This window comes from Lucilia sericata, unplaced genomic scaffold, assembly GCF_015586225.1.
Source record: "Lucilia sericata isolate MDLA Ls3-8-SP2 unplaced genomic scaffold, ASM1558622v1 Contig000012F_arrow, whole genome shotgun sequence".
Lineage (NCBI taxonomy): Eukaryota > Metazoa > Arthropoda > Insecta > Diptera > Calliphoridae > Lucilia > Lucilia sericata.
Genome location: NW_023994051.1, coordinates 1366867 through 1380560, shown reverse-complemented (window position 1 = coordinate 1380560; position 13694 = coordinate 1366867). Strand labels below are relative to the sequence as shown.

At 27.3% G+C, this 13694-nt stretch overlaps 1 protein-coding gene across 4 annotated transcripts in view; it reads right to left on the bottom strand.

The window, feature by feature from the left end:
* Positions 1–13694, bottom strand: part of LOC119604243 (homeobox protein homothorax) — a 160595-nt gene that overhangs the window by 32361 nt on the left and 114540 nt on the right. The window lies entirely within an intron of this gene.

Genomic DNA, 13694 nt, shown 5'->3' with positions numbered 1-13694 from the left:
AGGCATTTGTTATTTTGTTTATTTTCTTCCTTTTGTAGTTGTTTGTATTTATAAAAAAAAGTAAACTTCCTTGTAACCTATTCCTTATTATTAAGGTACACACCTTTATTTAAATTCTTTGGGAAGACGTTACTTTTTTCTGTTAAAAAAAAAAATTACTTCTATGAAAACTTAATGGCCAATTTTCTTTTGGGTGTAATGTGCGTATTAAATTTAATGTTTTTGTGGGGTGTTTATGCGTATATAGTTGAAAAAAATATATATCCTTATGGCTACAGCAAAATGTTTAAAGTTTGTTGTTAAAAAAAAAAACACTGTAAGTGACACAATTTTCTGGGGCACAACAAAAAACTTAAGTGAATGACCCGGTTTACTTCTAAATTAGTAATAAAAACAGGGATAAGGAAGGCACAAGGTCCAAAAAGTAATCAAATGTAACATTTTGAAATATTCAGTTCTAGTTCAGTTCTAGTTCAGTTCTAGTTCAGTTCTAGTTCAGTTCTAGTTCAGTTCTAGTTCAGTTCTAGTTCAGTTCTAGTTCAGTTCTAGTTCAGTTCTAGTTCAGTTCTAGTTCAGTTCTAGTTTAGTTCTAGTTCAGTTCTAGTTCAGTTCTAGTTCAGTTCTAGTTCAGTTCTAGTTCAGTTCTAGTTCAGTTCTAGTTCAGTTCTAGTTCAGTTCTAGTTCAGTTCTAGTTCAGTTCTAGTTCAGTTCTAGTTCAGTTCTAGTTCAGTTCTAGTTCAGTTCTAGTTCAGTTCTAGTTCAGTTCTAGTTCAGTTCTAGTTCAGTTCTAGTTCAGTTCTAGTTCAGTTCTAGTTCAGTTCTAGTTCAGTTCTAGTTCAGTTCTAGTTCAGTTCTAGTTCAGTTCTAGTTCAGTTCTAGTTCAGTTCTAGTTCAGTTCTAGTTCAGTTCTAGTTCAGTTCTAGTTCAGTTCTAGTTCAGTTCTAGTTCAGTTCTAGTTCAGTTCTAGTTCAGTTCTAGTTCAGTTCTAGTTCAGTTCTAGTTCAGTTCTAGTTCAGTTCTAGTTCTAGTTCAGTTCTAGTTCAGTTCTAGTTCAGTTCTAGTTCAGTTCTAGTTCAGTTCTAGTTCAGTTCTAGTTCAGTTCTAGTTCAGTTCTAGTTCAGTTCTAGTTCAGTTCTAGTTCAGTTCTAGTCTAGTCAGTTCTAGTTCAGTTCTAGTTCAGATCTATTCAGTTCTAGTTCATTCTAGTCGTCTAGTTCTTTCTAGTTCAATTTCAGTTTCTATTCTGTTTTAGTTCTGTTTTAGTTCTATTTTGGTTCTGTTTTCTAGTTCATTCGAGTTCTGTTTCTAGTTCTGTTCTAGTTCTGTTCTATTTCTGTTCTCTTTCTGTTCTATTTCTGTTTCTAGTTTCTGTTCTAGTCCTGTTCTAGTTCTGTTCTATTCTGTCTAGTTCTGTTCTAGTTCGATTCTAGTTCTGTTCTATTTTCTTTCTAGTTCTTCTTCTATTTCCTGTTCTAGTTCTGTTCGAGTTGTTTTTTTTTTGTTCGTTCGTTCTAGTTCTGTTCAGTTGTTCTAGTTCTGTTCTAGTTCGGTTCTAGTCTGTTCTAAGTCGGTTCTAGTTCTGTTCTAGTTCTGTTCTAAGTGCTTGTTCTAGTTCTGTTCTAGTTCTGTTCTAGTTCTGTTCTAGTTCTGTTCTAGTTCTGTTCTAGTTCTGTTCTAGTTCTGTTCTAGTTCTGTTCTAGTTCTGTTCTAGTTCTGTTCTAGTTTTGTTCTAGTTCTGTTCTAGTTCTTTTCTAGTTCAGTTCTAGTCCAGTTCTATTCTAGTTCTGTTCTAGTTTAGTTCTAGTTCAGTTCTAGTTCACTTCTAGTTCAGTTCTAGTCCAGTTCTAGTCCAGTTCTATTCTAGTTCTGTTCTAGTTTAGTTCTAGTTCAGTTCTAGTTCAGTTCTAGTTCAGTTCTAGTTCAGTTCTAGTTCAGTTCTAGTTCAGTTCTAGTTCAGTTCTAGTTCAGTTCTAGTTCAGTTCTAGTTCAGTTCTAGTTCAGTTCTAGTTCAGTTCTAGTTCAGTTCTAGTTCAGTTCTAGTTCAGTTCTAGTTCAGTTCTAGTTCTAGTTCTGTTCTAGTTCTGTTCTAGTTCTGTTCTAGTTCTGTTCTAGTTCTGTTCTACTTCTGTTCTTAGTCTGTTCCGGTTCTGCTATAGTTCTGTTCTAAATCTGTTCTAGTCCTGTTATAGTTCTGTTCTAGTGCTGTTCCAATTCAGTTTTATTCTTATTCTCATAAAGTAATAGTTTTAATATAAAATTACAATATTTTTCAAATACAATACCGGTTTATTTCTACACTTTTAATTTCATTCTTCAACAACGCCTTTCGTTAAATTTCTTTAATTTTTTACAAATTTTCCAATTACCATAAATATAAATTTTAAACATACTTTTATTTTCATATAATCCACCAAATTCTAATTTAAATAAATTTTTTTTTATTTTTCCTACATAAAAATCAAAATTTTACATTTATTTTTTCTTCATCGCCATACAAGCAGACATTCTAGACCAGAGAACATACAAAATTTTATTTAATAGACTCACGGTCACGACCCCCAAAGAAAATGTTTTCGCACATAAATCTTAATAATTTTTATTTCGTGTGTATGATTTTTAAGCTGAGCGTTGAATTTTTTTGCGCGCAAAAAAATAAATATGAAATTATTATTTAAAAAAAAAAAAAAAACGAAAAAATATACAGAAAAGTTGCCACACAGTCTGTAAAAATATGAGTAATTTTACTCACACTCAAGAGTACTGGAGAAAATGAGTGAAAATTCTTAAAAAAAATAACTCAAAGCGAATTGCTTTTTTACTTTAGCAGCTTTTTAAAGAGAGATTAAGGCAGTGAGAGCGTTAGTGTAAGAGTATGAGTTAATTCCCCTCTTTGTTTACTACAACAAAATAAATAAAAAAGATTAATTTTTCAAAGAGTATATTTATAGGGGAATGTTTTAGCGAGAAGTATAAATAAAAGTAGGGAGAGCTTTGCAATATGAAATAATTTCAAAAAAATTATAGAATTGATATGAATTTTAATAAAAATAAATACTTTTGTTGTGGAAATGACTATAAATTAATTAAGTTTGAATATTATATAAAATTTAATTTCTTTTTTGATTATAAGTAGTGACTTATTTGCTTAAAAATCTTAAGTTAGTTTTGCGCTCTTTTTTATGTAATCATTCAGCCATTTTTCCATTTTGTATTTGCAGTTTTTCATTATTGTTTGTTGTTGTGCTTTTGCGTCTTGTGTTGTTGTTTTTTTTCGCATAAGTGTTGGTTATTTTCTTTTTAGTGTTTTTTTTTTGTTATAGTTGTTGTTTTTTCTTTATTTATTTTCATATGGCTGTCATATGTTGGCTTTTAAAAATGGGTGGAGTGTCATTTTGTTTTTGCTTGTGCAGTATTTTTATTTTTTCCTTTATTTTTCTTTAGTTTGTTATAAAAAAAATTTTGTTTTTTAAACAACTTGTGCTGTTTTGTTGTTAATTGAGTAATCTTTTAAAATTTACTTAATGCCGTCGCTTTAATTAAAAAATAGATTTTTTTGAAATAAATTGGAAATTTTTTTAAAAATTATATTTCTTTTAATATTTAATTTAAATTAAAGAAAATTAGTTTTTCTTTATTTTTAAATAAATATTCTGTTACTTATAGCTTTTTGTTATTGTTGTTTTTGTTTTCATATTGTTTTAAGATAAAATTGTATTTCGAAAGTGACAGTTAAAATGATTTATCACTTTGTTTCGCGCTGCTGTTGTGCTACAAATTTGTTTGTGTGTGTCGTTTTGTCCGTCTGTCGTTTGGTTTGTGCCTCTAAAGCATGTGTTTGTTGTTGCTGTAGAATTTATTTTGATTTTTTTTTTTTTGTTCTAAAAAAGACCCTCTCTAGAGTCTACTAATAGTTATTTTTTGTATTCATTTTTTTTTTCAAATACTGTGTCTATCTTTTTGTGTGTCTTTTAAACAACTAACACTTGTTAGACGGCGAGTTTAGAATAAAATTAATAAAAGTACTGAGGTTTTAAAGGAAATTTAAAAAACTATATTGTTTAAGGAAATTTTAATAAAACGCGTCGGCTGAACAATGTTGACATGTTTTGGTACTATTATTCTCAATTTGGTACAATTTGGTACTAACTAAATAAAATTAAGTAAAATTATAGGTACATTTTTAAAGGACTTTGGTACTAAGGGGATTTTTTACGACCCTTTTTTAAGACAAAACTACTTCTTAAAGAATTACTTTTTTATTCAACATCTAAAGAAAGCTTCTAAAATTATTATTTCCGAACCTGACTTTATTTCATTAGAGAACAGAAATGAAAAAAGTAACTTTTGCTTAAGTACGTAAATCCTCAATAAAACCTTATTTCTAATAAAGTCCTTAAAATGCCATTCTTTTTGAAACAGCCGTTAAACGTGTGTGATTTTTTTTCATTTAAATGACTGAGTATTTGAAGTCTACACCCCTACACTCATTATTAGAATGTGTATTATTTCTATAATTTTTTTTCTATTTGCTGTCGTCAAAGTTTTTAGCGCAAGTGTTTTGTTTCTCTAATATAAATATTTCATTTTTTCTATAATAGAAAACACAAAAAAAAAAAACTGAACAATAACTATAGGAAAATATAATTTTTTGTGAAATGCTTTAAGCAAATTGTATTTTACTAAAGCTTATACTCTTTTAACATCTACTAGATACACACAGTCTAATACATTTTTTTTGCAATATAAATAAAACAATGCGCTTTTTTTCTATGTAACTTTAGTTAGAGAATGAAATTGAAAAAAAAACAACATAAATTACTTTTTTTCCACACAATGTCATTTGCTTTATATTTTTGTATTTTAGGAATTTGTTGTTTTTTTTTCTCTTGTTCCTTCTAATTTTTTTTCATCTGTTTGCTGTTTTGTATGTCGTCTGTTGGAAATTGTTTCTTATTTGTTTGTACATTTATATATTTTCTAATTTAAAAAAATTCTATATTTTCCTTGTTATTATTGTTGTTGTTTTACGTTTTGCATGAATTGCGGCAAAATGATTTATGTACCGTGAAAATATGTATGAATGTAGAAATGTTATGCGTTTAATTTTCAATGCCCAGAGTTTGGGGGGGGGTGGATGTTATAGACAGCAAAGCAGCAACATATAGAACAATTATACATAGTTACAACAACAATAGAGCAATTTTTTTTTTTGTGTTATAACAAAATATGGATTTAATTAAAAAAGTTTGCACTTGAATTTTGTGAATTTTTGGCGGGATTGTTAGTTTAAAAGGAGGATTTACATATTTATACCCTACACCACTATAGTGCTGATGTTTGTAATGCATAAAAAGAATCACTTTCTGAGTCTATTAAGACATGTCCGTCCGTCTGTCCGGCTGGCTGGCTGTCCATGTAAACCTTGTGCGCAAGCTACAGGCCACAATTTTCAAAATATTTTGATAAAATTTGGACCATACGAGTTTTTTGCCATAAGAACAAATGGTTGAAATCGGTCTATTATTTCACCCAGCTCCCATACAACCTTACCTTCCGATTTACTTATAACCATTAGTATCGCAATGAAATTCAGCATAACTAACCTTTATATAAAATTACATCCATCTTCCCAACTTACTGAGGATCGGCCCATATTTGATCCATATAAAGCCACTTTTAGAAATTTAGTTTTTCATCAATAAATTGCCTAAATACATCGGAATTAAGGTCAAATTAAACCTAAAACTTTCTTTAAGAAAAATAAATAATTTTTAAAATTTACCCATGGTGTAGGGTGTCATATAGACGGCCATGTCGGATTATATTTTCCTACTTGTTTACATTAGATCTGAGGAAGTACGCCTAGGCTACTAGGTCATTTCTGTTGTGTGTTCATTAACCAGAGTCTCGATGTCCGGACTGACAGACTGGAACACTACCAACTAACCTACCGGAGGCAGGCACTTTTGCTGGATTTTTAATTTAAAAATTATTGTTATTTTTGAAAATTTTAAATTTAAATTATTTTAATTTAAATTTAAATTTTCTATAAAAACTAATATTTTCAAAAAGAATTCCTAAAGCTTTAATGATTCTTTGTTGCCTTTGCTAAACTTAATACGCTTAACTAAATAATTTGATTGTCACAACAAATTGTTTAGATGAAAAGCAAAATGTATATATTTTACGATTCGCTGGTATTTGCTGCTGCTATATTTGAGCACAGTCCTTCAATAGAGACTAAAATAATTAAAAAGAAAATGGTTGCCCTAATAAAATATTGTAAACTAAATTAAAATATATGATTGCAAAGACAAATACTTGCACAGATAAACTGAATAATATAATTCTAAGAACACAAAGTTGTTTTAACCAAAATTATACTCAAATATACAATATTTAAGCATGATCTTAAATGATCGCTATAACAAATTTTTTGGCTGCACCAACTAAAATATTTTCACAAAAACATTACAAAAAAAGTAAACTCTTTCCTTTCACCTTTTGCTTTAAAAATTTTGAATTTTTCGGTGTTAGTGTCAGGGCATAAATATTTTGTGTTGCATCATAAATGATGCATCATCATCAACATCATCTCTTGCATGTATGACTTGAGGATTATGTGTTTGACCAATCAATGGTTGTTAAATGTTTTTTTTTTTTCATTTATTATTTTGCTGCTGGCTGAATACTTCCTTTTTTGTGCAAAAATTTTTATCAACCCTGTTTTTTTCCACCATTTTTTTTATAAAAAAAACGCAGATGCGTTTTTCTTTCTTTGCAAAACAACAAAATTTTAAATCTTTTTTAATATATAATTTTACTACAATGTTTTGGCCTTATATTGCGTGTATTTTTACATTAAAATAATTTTTTTTGTGCTGCAGCAAAAAAAAGTTAGTTTTACATAATATTTTTAATAATTTTTTTTTTCAACATTTTATCAGTTTATGGCTGGTTTTTTTATAAATACATATATACACATATAATTAGGAAATTAATCTGTCAGATTTTATGAGGCAAATAAATAGTAACACAAGCTAACAACCCCATGAGAAAAAGAAAAATCTAAAAATAGGATGAGATCCCAAAAAATGCATATATAAAGATTCTTTTAAAATGAATTTCAACTTAATTAATTTCAGCTTAAATTTAATTTAAAAATGTTTAGAATTTTTCCAATTCCTTTTACTAAAAATTTCGCTGGGTTATGTTTTATTAACATTTTTGTACAGTTTTGTTTTATTTTAATTTACAATATTTTTTCTACTTGTTTTAATTTATTTTTTTATTATTTTTTATCATTTATATGAGTGAAATTGTGCTGCAGTTTACTGTTTGTTTTTGCTTCAAAAAATGGTGGAAAAAAAGAGCAAAAGTTCAACCAATTGGAAAATTTACACGTGAAAATTGTGAAAAATTGTTGTGGTTTTAATTTGGTTTATTGATGTGCTGTTGGTTGGCTTAATGTAAAGCAAAAAAGGAAAAAACAAACTTTATTGGTAGACAAAAATTTAGATATTAATTTGTGAAAAACCAGAAAAATTATTTTTAACTAAACGATATTTAAATAATAATTTTTGAAATTTTAATACATAATTTAAATTTATTTAAAAATAATTTTTAAAGAAAATTGTCAAGAACCCTTAAATTAGACTTAAAAAATTTTAAGTAAATTTTATTTATAGAAGCCTACTTATAGGCGCTAAAATTAATAAAAAGTAAAATAACACAAATTTTATTTACTATTGAAAACTTTTAATAGTTTATAACAGTGTATAAAAATCTTTGTTATAGTTACTTTAGTGTTAGTGAATTAATAACAAAAAAAACTCTTTCAAAATTTACTTTAAATTGATTTAAATTTGTTTTGATTTTTTTTATTGGAAGTAAAAGTTCATTTAGTTTCATTTAAATAAAACCAACCATTAACCAATAGACACGTCTGTCACGACCTCCAAAAAAAAAAGCTTTTGTACACACCACACATTCATACACTTTACCTCCGCAAACCATTCAACCAAACCAATATACACAACCAAATGTCATCCAGCATGGGTGGTTTGGTTTTGTTTGAAAAAATAAAGGCTTTTGTTTGATTTTTGTTTGCAGCTTAGAATTGTGTTGTTTTTTTCTCTATTTCGATTTTACTACAAAAAGAAAGCAAAACAAAAAAAAAATGTTCGAAAAAAAAAACAAACTATAAAGTGTGACATAGGCAAAGTGTGACTCCAAACAGTCTCACACTGAGAAAACAAATACCTACAATACTATAACACCACTGCTAACCCAGCAAACACTCAAAAAAACACAATAAATAAAAAAAGAAAACAAAAACTATAGTTTTTGGCTTTATTTAAGCTTCATTGATTTTTTATGAAACTAATAACAAAAGCATCGATAAGTATAAAAAAACAACAAGAAAATGTCAGACCAAACATAAAATTAAACAACATTTTAGTTTAGTTTAATTGAAGTAAAGGATTCGTAAGGCCAACATAATGCATTTTATAAAAAAAAATGCAAAATAATGATATATGATCTTGTTGAGCAAACAAACCCCCAGCACGTGGCTGTTGTTTTCCTCAAAAAAAAAACTTAAAATGTTTAAAGTAATTTATCTTGTGTGTTTAATAAAAATTAATAATCATAAAAAAAGTATGATGATCTTTAAAATATTATAGAGGGAGTATAAGTCAAAAACTGTTGTTGTTGTTGTTTTTTTATTTAAAACACATATAAATTACACCCTGTTTGGCGTTTGTGTAGCCCAAAAAAAAATGTATCAATTTACCTTAAAAATGAAATCAAGCAAATAACCTTATAGTATACTTATAATCTCGAAGAGATTGCAAAAATTTCCTGTTAAATGGACATCTTTTTTACATGTAATATATATACTGTTCCCACACGTCCAAACACCTTTAATTTTAAAAATAATTTTCTTTCTTTTGTTGCAAAAATTCAGGCATAATATTATTTGCATGATGCATATTCTTTACATTTTTTTTTAAATATTACTCTTGCAGTTTGTGCATTTTATATCTAAAATGTTTTCGTTTTTTTTTTGGGCTGTTGTTGTTGTTTTTTTTTTTTCGAAATAAACAACACATCTTTTGCTGCTTTGTTGTGGGAGATGAACAGGAAAGAATGAAGTAGAAAGAATGCTTAAATGTCTTGGACAATGATGTTATGATGAGGTTGATATTTTGCGTTTTCTGTAAATTTATATAATGAGCTACACCAAGTGCCAAGGGTTATTAAAATAGTTGAATGGTTGGTAACATTTCAAGGATTTGGTGGAAATTTCTTTAAAATCAGTAAAATAAAGATTTACAAAAAACGTTTAGGTAAATTTAGGTAAACTATCAAATATGGCATTTTTAAAAAATGTTGCCTAAAATCAGGAAAAAATTTATTTGGATAAAGAATTAAATATTGAATTTTTAAAAAATGTTGCCTATACTAAGGCGCCAAAATGATTAAATTCAAAAGCATGTCATAATTGTTTAAAAATTTAAGATAAACAGTGGTAAATGACTTGAAAAGTAACTTAAAATAATGATTTACAAAAAACGTTGCCTATATTTGGATAAGCAATCAAATATTGACTTTTTAAAAAATGTTGCCTAAAATCAGGAAAAAAATTTACAAAAAATTTTGCTTATACTAAGGCGGCAAAATGATTTAAATTCAAAAGAATGTCATAATTGTTTAAAAATTTCAGATAAACAGTGGTAAATAACTTGAAAAGTAACTAAAAAAGTTTTCAAAAAATGTTGCCTATATTAAGGCTTGAACATCATTAAAAGTGCTTCAAAATAGTAACACAAACACATTTAAGCAATTACTTTAAAAAATCATTAAGAAATTTTGTTCAAAGTCCTAATAATAAAAATAAATTTACCAAAAAGTATTGCCTACATAAAGGCGCACACAATGCACACGATGTGTAGAGGGTTATTTAAATAGTTGAATGGTTGGTAATATTTCAAGGATTTGGTGGTTATATTGAAATCTCTTTAGAATCAGTAAAATAAGGGGTAATGGGTAATCTATCAAATATTAAATTTTTAAAAAGTGTTGCCTATACTAAGGCGCCAAAATGATTAAATTCAAAAGAATAAACATTGCCTATATTTGAGTAAACAATTAAATATTAAATTTTAAAAAATGTTGTCTATAGGCCTAAGGCGCCAAAAATGATAAAATTTAAAAGAATGTAATAATTGTCTATAAATTTAAGATGAAAACTGGTAAATGCCATGAAAAGTAACTAAAAAAAATTTCAAAAAATGTTGCCTATTAAGGCTTGAACATCATAAAAAGTTCTAATAAGAAATAAATTTACTAAAAAAGGATTGCCTACATCAGGGCGCACACAATGCAAAATATATAAAAGCTTCTATTTTAGGATGTTAAAATAATCGAAATAAAGTGAAATGCATTCGTTTTAAACTCCAAAAATGTTTTCATGATAGCTGTCTTAAGTTTACTTAAATGTTATTATTATAATTTTTGTCGCTGTTTAACATTGCTTAAATGTGTGTTGAAGCAAGTAGTATGTACATCTCAAGCATTACCATACTGATGTACAGAACTTTATGGTTGGAATAGTTGGATATCACTATACGTCACAAAGACTTATATTTCTGGTTGTTCTTGGGTGATGGTTGAATATACTTCTTTGTCTTTTCAGATACTTATTTAATAATAAAAAAGAAAATTGTATACAAACACATTTAATACATATAATTTTTGTCATCATAATATACCTCTTTTTGCTGCTGCTGCTTGGTGTTATTTTATTTTTTCGGTTAAAAAAAATATAAATAAATTTTGTATCCACCAAGTACAATATACAACAAAACATTAAGAAAAGAGTGTGACTAATATAAACATACAAAAGGCAAAGTTATAAGCTAAAATGACAGTTGCGACATGTTTGCGTAGGCGTCATCATCATCATCAACAGCATCATTGAGATTCATATTATTTTTATTATTACTATTGTTGTTGTGTTGTTGCGGGCTGGTGTTGTTGCGCTAATGTTGTCTGCTTCAAGGAGTTTATTTTTGTGTTTTTCATCTTTATATGCTGGTATTTTAATATTATTTTGCATATTGTAAGTGTAATGTATATTCTACTTCTAAGTTTTGTGTCTTGGTTAATAGTTGTCATATTTGTATTCAACTGGTTTAAGGTGACAATTTACATTGCAATTGTATTAAATTAAAAAAAGTGTTGTTTTGTTATAAACAATAGTATTAATAACTAATATTCGGTATTTAACAAGTTAGATCATATAATTGTTATTATGACAAGCATATTTAGCTGGATAATATTGCTTTTAAGATAAAAATATAAATTATGTTTTAAAACAATTTAACAACATAAACTCAAGCTAAAGCTTTAACAATTATTATAAAAAATTTTTGTAAAATATTCTTAACACACACACAGCCAATCACATTGTTTTAAAAATTCTACTCTCGTTTTTTAATTTCCTTTATTTTCATTCAACTTATAACATTTACTTTGTTAAAGCTAGACCAAAAGGAAAGTACAATTTTTCCGGTTTCGAAATTAGTTTGTTTTGCAATATTTGCCTAAATACAAGATTGTTACAGTTACAGTTGTTATAAAATTTCATATCGAAAGTCAGTCAGAGTCAATAATATTAAGTGTGTGTGAGTGCTCTCTTACACACACACACACATACTTACATTTCACGTAACATTAATTCTGTGATTTATTAGGGTCACGTGACCGTCAAACGTACGTACGTTCCATACTCCATACTCAAAAACGTACGTACGTATGTACATATGAACATGTATGTATGTATGTAAGCTTTAGGAATTAAATTGAACCCAAGGATTTAGTAACCAAAGAAAAAAAGTAGCCATTGACTGGCCAATACTACTCTCCTACCAACAAGAAGTTGATGATGATGATGACGATGATCATTAAGCTTGATAAAATTTGTTCTTAATGGTGTATTTATAAAATCCTTTTTTTTCTCTATATTTAAGCTTAAACGAAATCAACCGCAAACTTTTTGCCAGTAATCACCAGTAAAAAGCCATTATGGGAAACTTTAATTTCCAGTTATCAAAATGCAAAAAAAAACACTCTTAAATTTTTTTTTCTGTTAAATGTTTTGCAAAATATTTTAGTTTCTTTTATTTTTTATATATATATATTTTTTGGTTTGCGTGTTTTCCTGGTTTTTTATTGTTGGAACACAAACTTGTACGGCAAATTTATACTCATTTTTTATTTTAATGTAGTTTGCTTTTTCTATTTGTATTATTTGTTTGATTAGAAAATCAATAGGAAATAAAAACGGAAATTATATTCTGTGTTAGCAAAAAAAAAAAAAAAATCAACTTCATATCATTAAAAAGGAATAAGAGCGAGAGAAAAAAAGGTTAAATTGAAAGATTTTTGCCGCAAAAATGATATAGTTAAACTTTAACTAAAATAGTTTAAATTTTTTTTCAAATGTGTAGCATTTTTTAAGAAATATGAGCATTTCCCCCTTTTGTCATATCACTAGATCAAATAGGGAAAAAGAAAACTTCAATCACACTGACAAAAGTAGACTTTTCAGTGGAAATACCCATTTGAAAAAGATTTTCAAAACTGTTGCCTACTTTAAGAAGTTTTTACTATACCAAACCTATTACTTAATATTTTATGAAAATGTAAAATTTTCTATTAATATTGAAAACTAACTTAAAGTTAAGCCAATCTTAATGAAAAAAAACACAAATCTTTAAAGCTTAAATCCTTTTTTTCAAAAGTGTAGCCTACATTAACTAACTATAAGCTCTTAATAATGTAGCCTACTTTTAGGCTCCATTAATAACTCTTTAACGCAAATAAAACTGCTAGAAAAACTTTGTGTAACTTAAATTTTTAAATTTCATTTCGGACAAAAACTACAGTTGCCTACTTTTAGGCTTTAAAAATTTTCTACACTTGAAATTATTGATTTATTAGCACAAAATAATTATTATGTTTATTTGCGTTTACTAATTTGTTTACTACCAAAAACAAAACGAAATACACAACAACAACAACAACAACTACTACTACAAAAATATAATAAAAACAGCAAAAAAATATACCATGACTTTTACTTATACATGTAAATATACAACATGTATGTAAACTAAGTAGTAGATAAAATTTTATGTATTACTTAAAATATTGTTGTACAACAACAGCAACCGGCAAACACATGCGCTGTTATGACTTTGAATTCTGTAAGTTGTAGTTTTTGTTTTATTTCCTCTTTTTCCTGTCTGTTTTATACTTTTAGCCTTATTCTGTTTAACAAAAAAAATAAAAAGAATATTGGGGAAAAAATAAATGAAAATTACAAATATTTTTTTTTAGTTGGATTGTTCACTTTTAATAATAACAACAACCCTTTTTTTTTAAATGTGTGTGAATTTTTACTTAAAATAATAGCGATTTATGTGTTTTATTTAAGCAGACTTCTTGTTGTTTTATTTTTAATATTTTTTTAGGTATAAAGTCTACATTAAGGCTTTAATGCTTAAGGCTAAAAACCATAGCTGTGCACAACAACAAAAAAAATTCTACTGTATGTGGTGTGTCGTTATGTCTGCAATGCATTTCTGTTTTTTCGGGTGCCATAAAGTATGGAAGTTGTAGGCCAT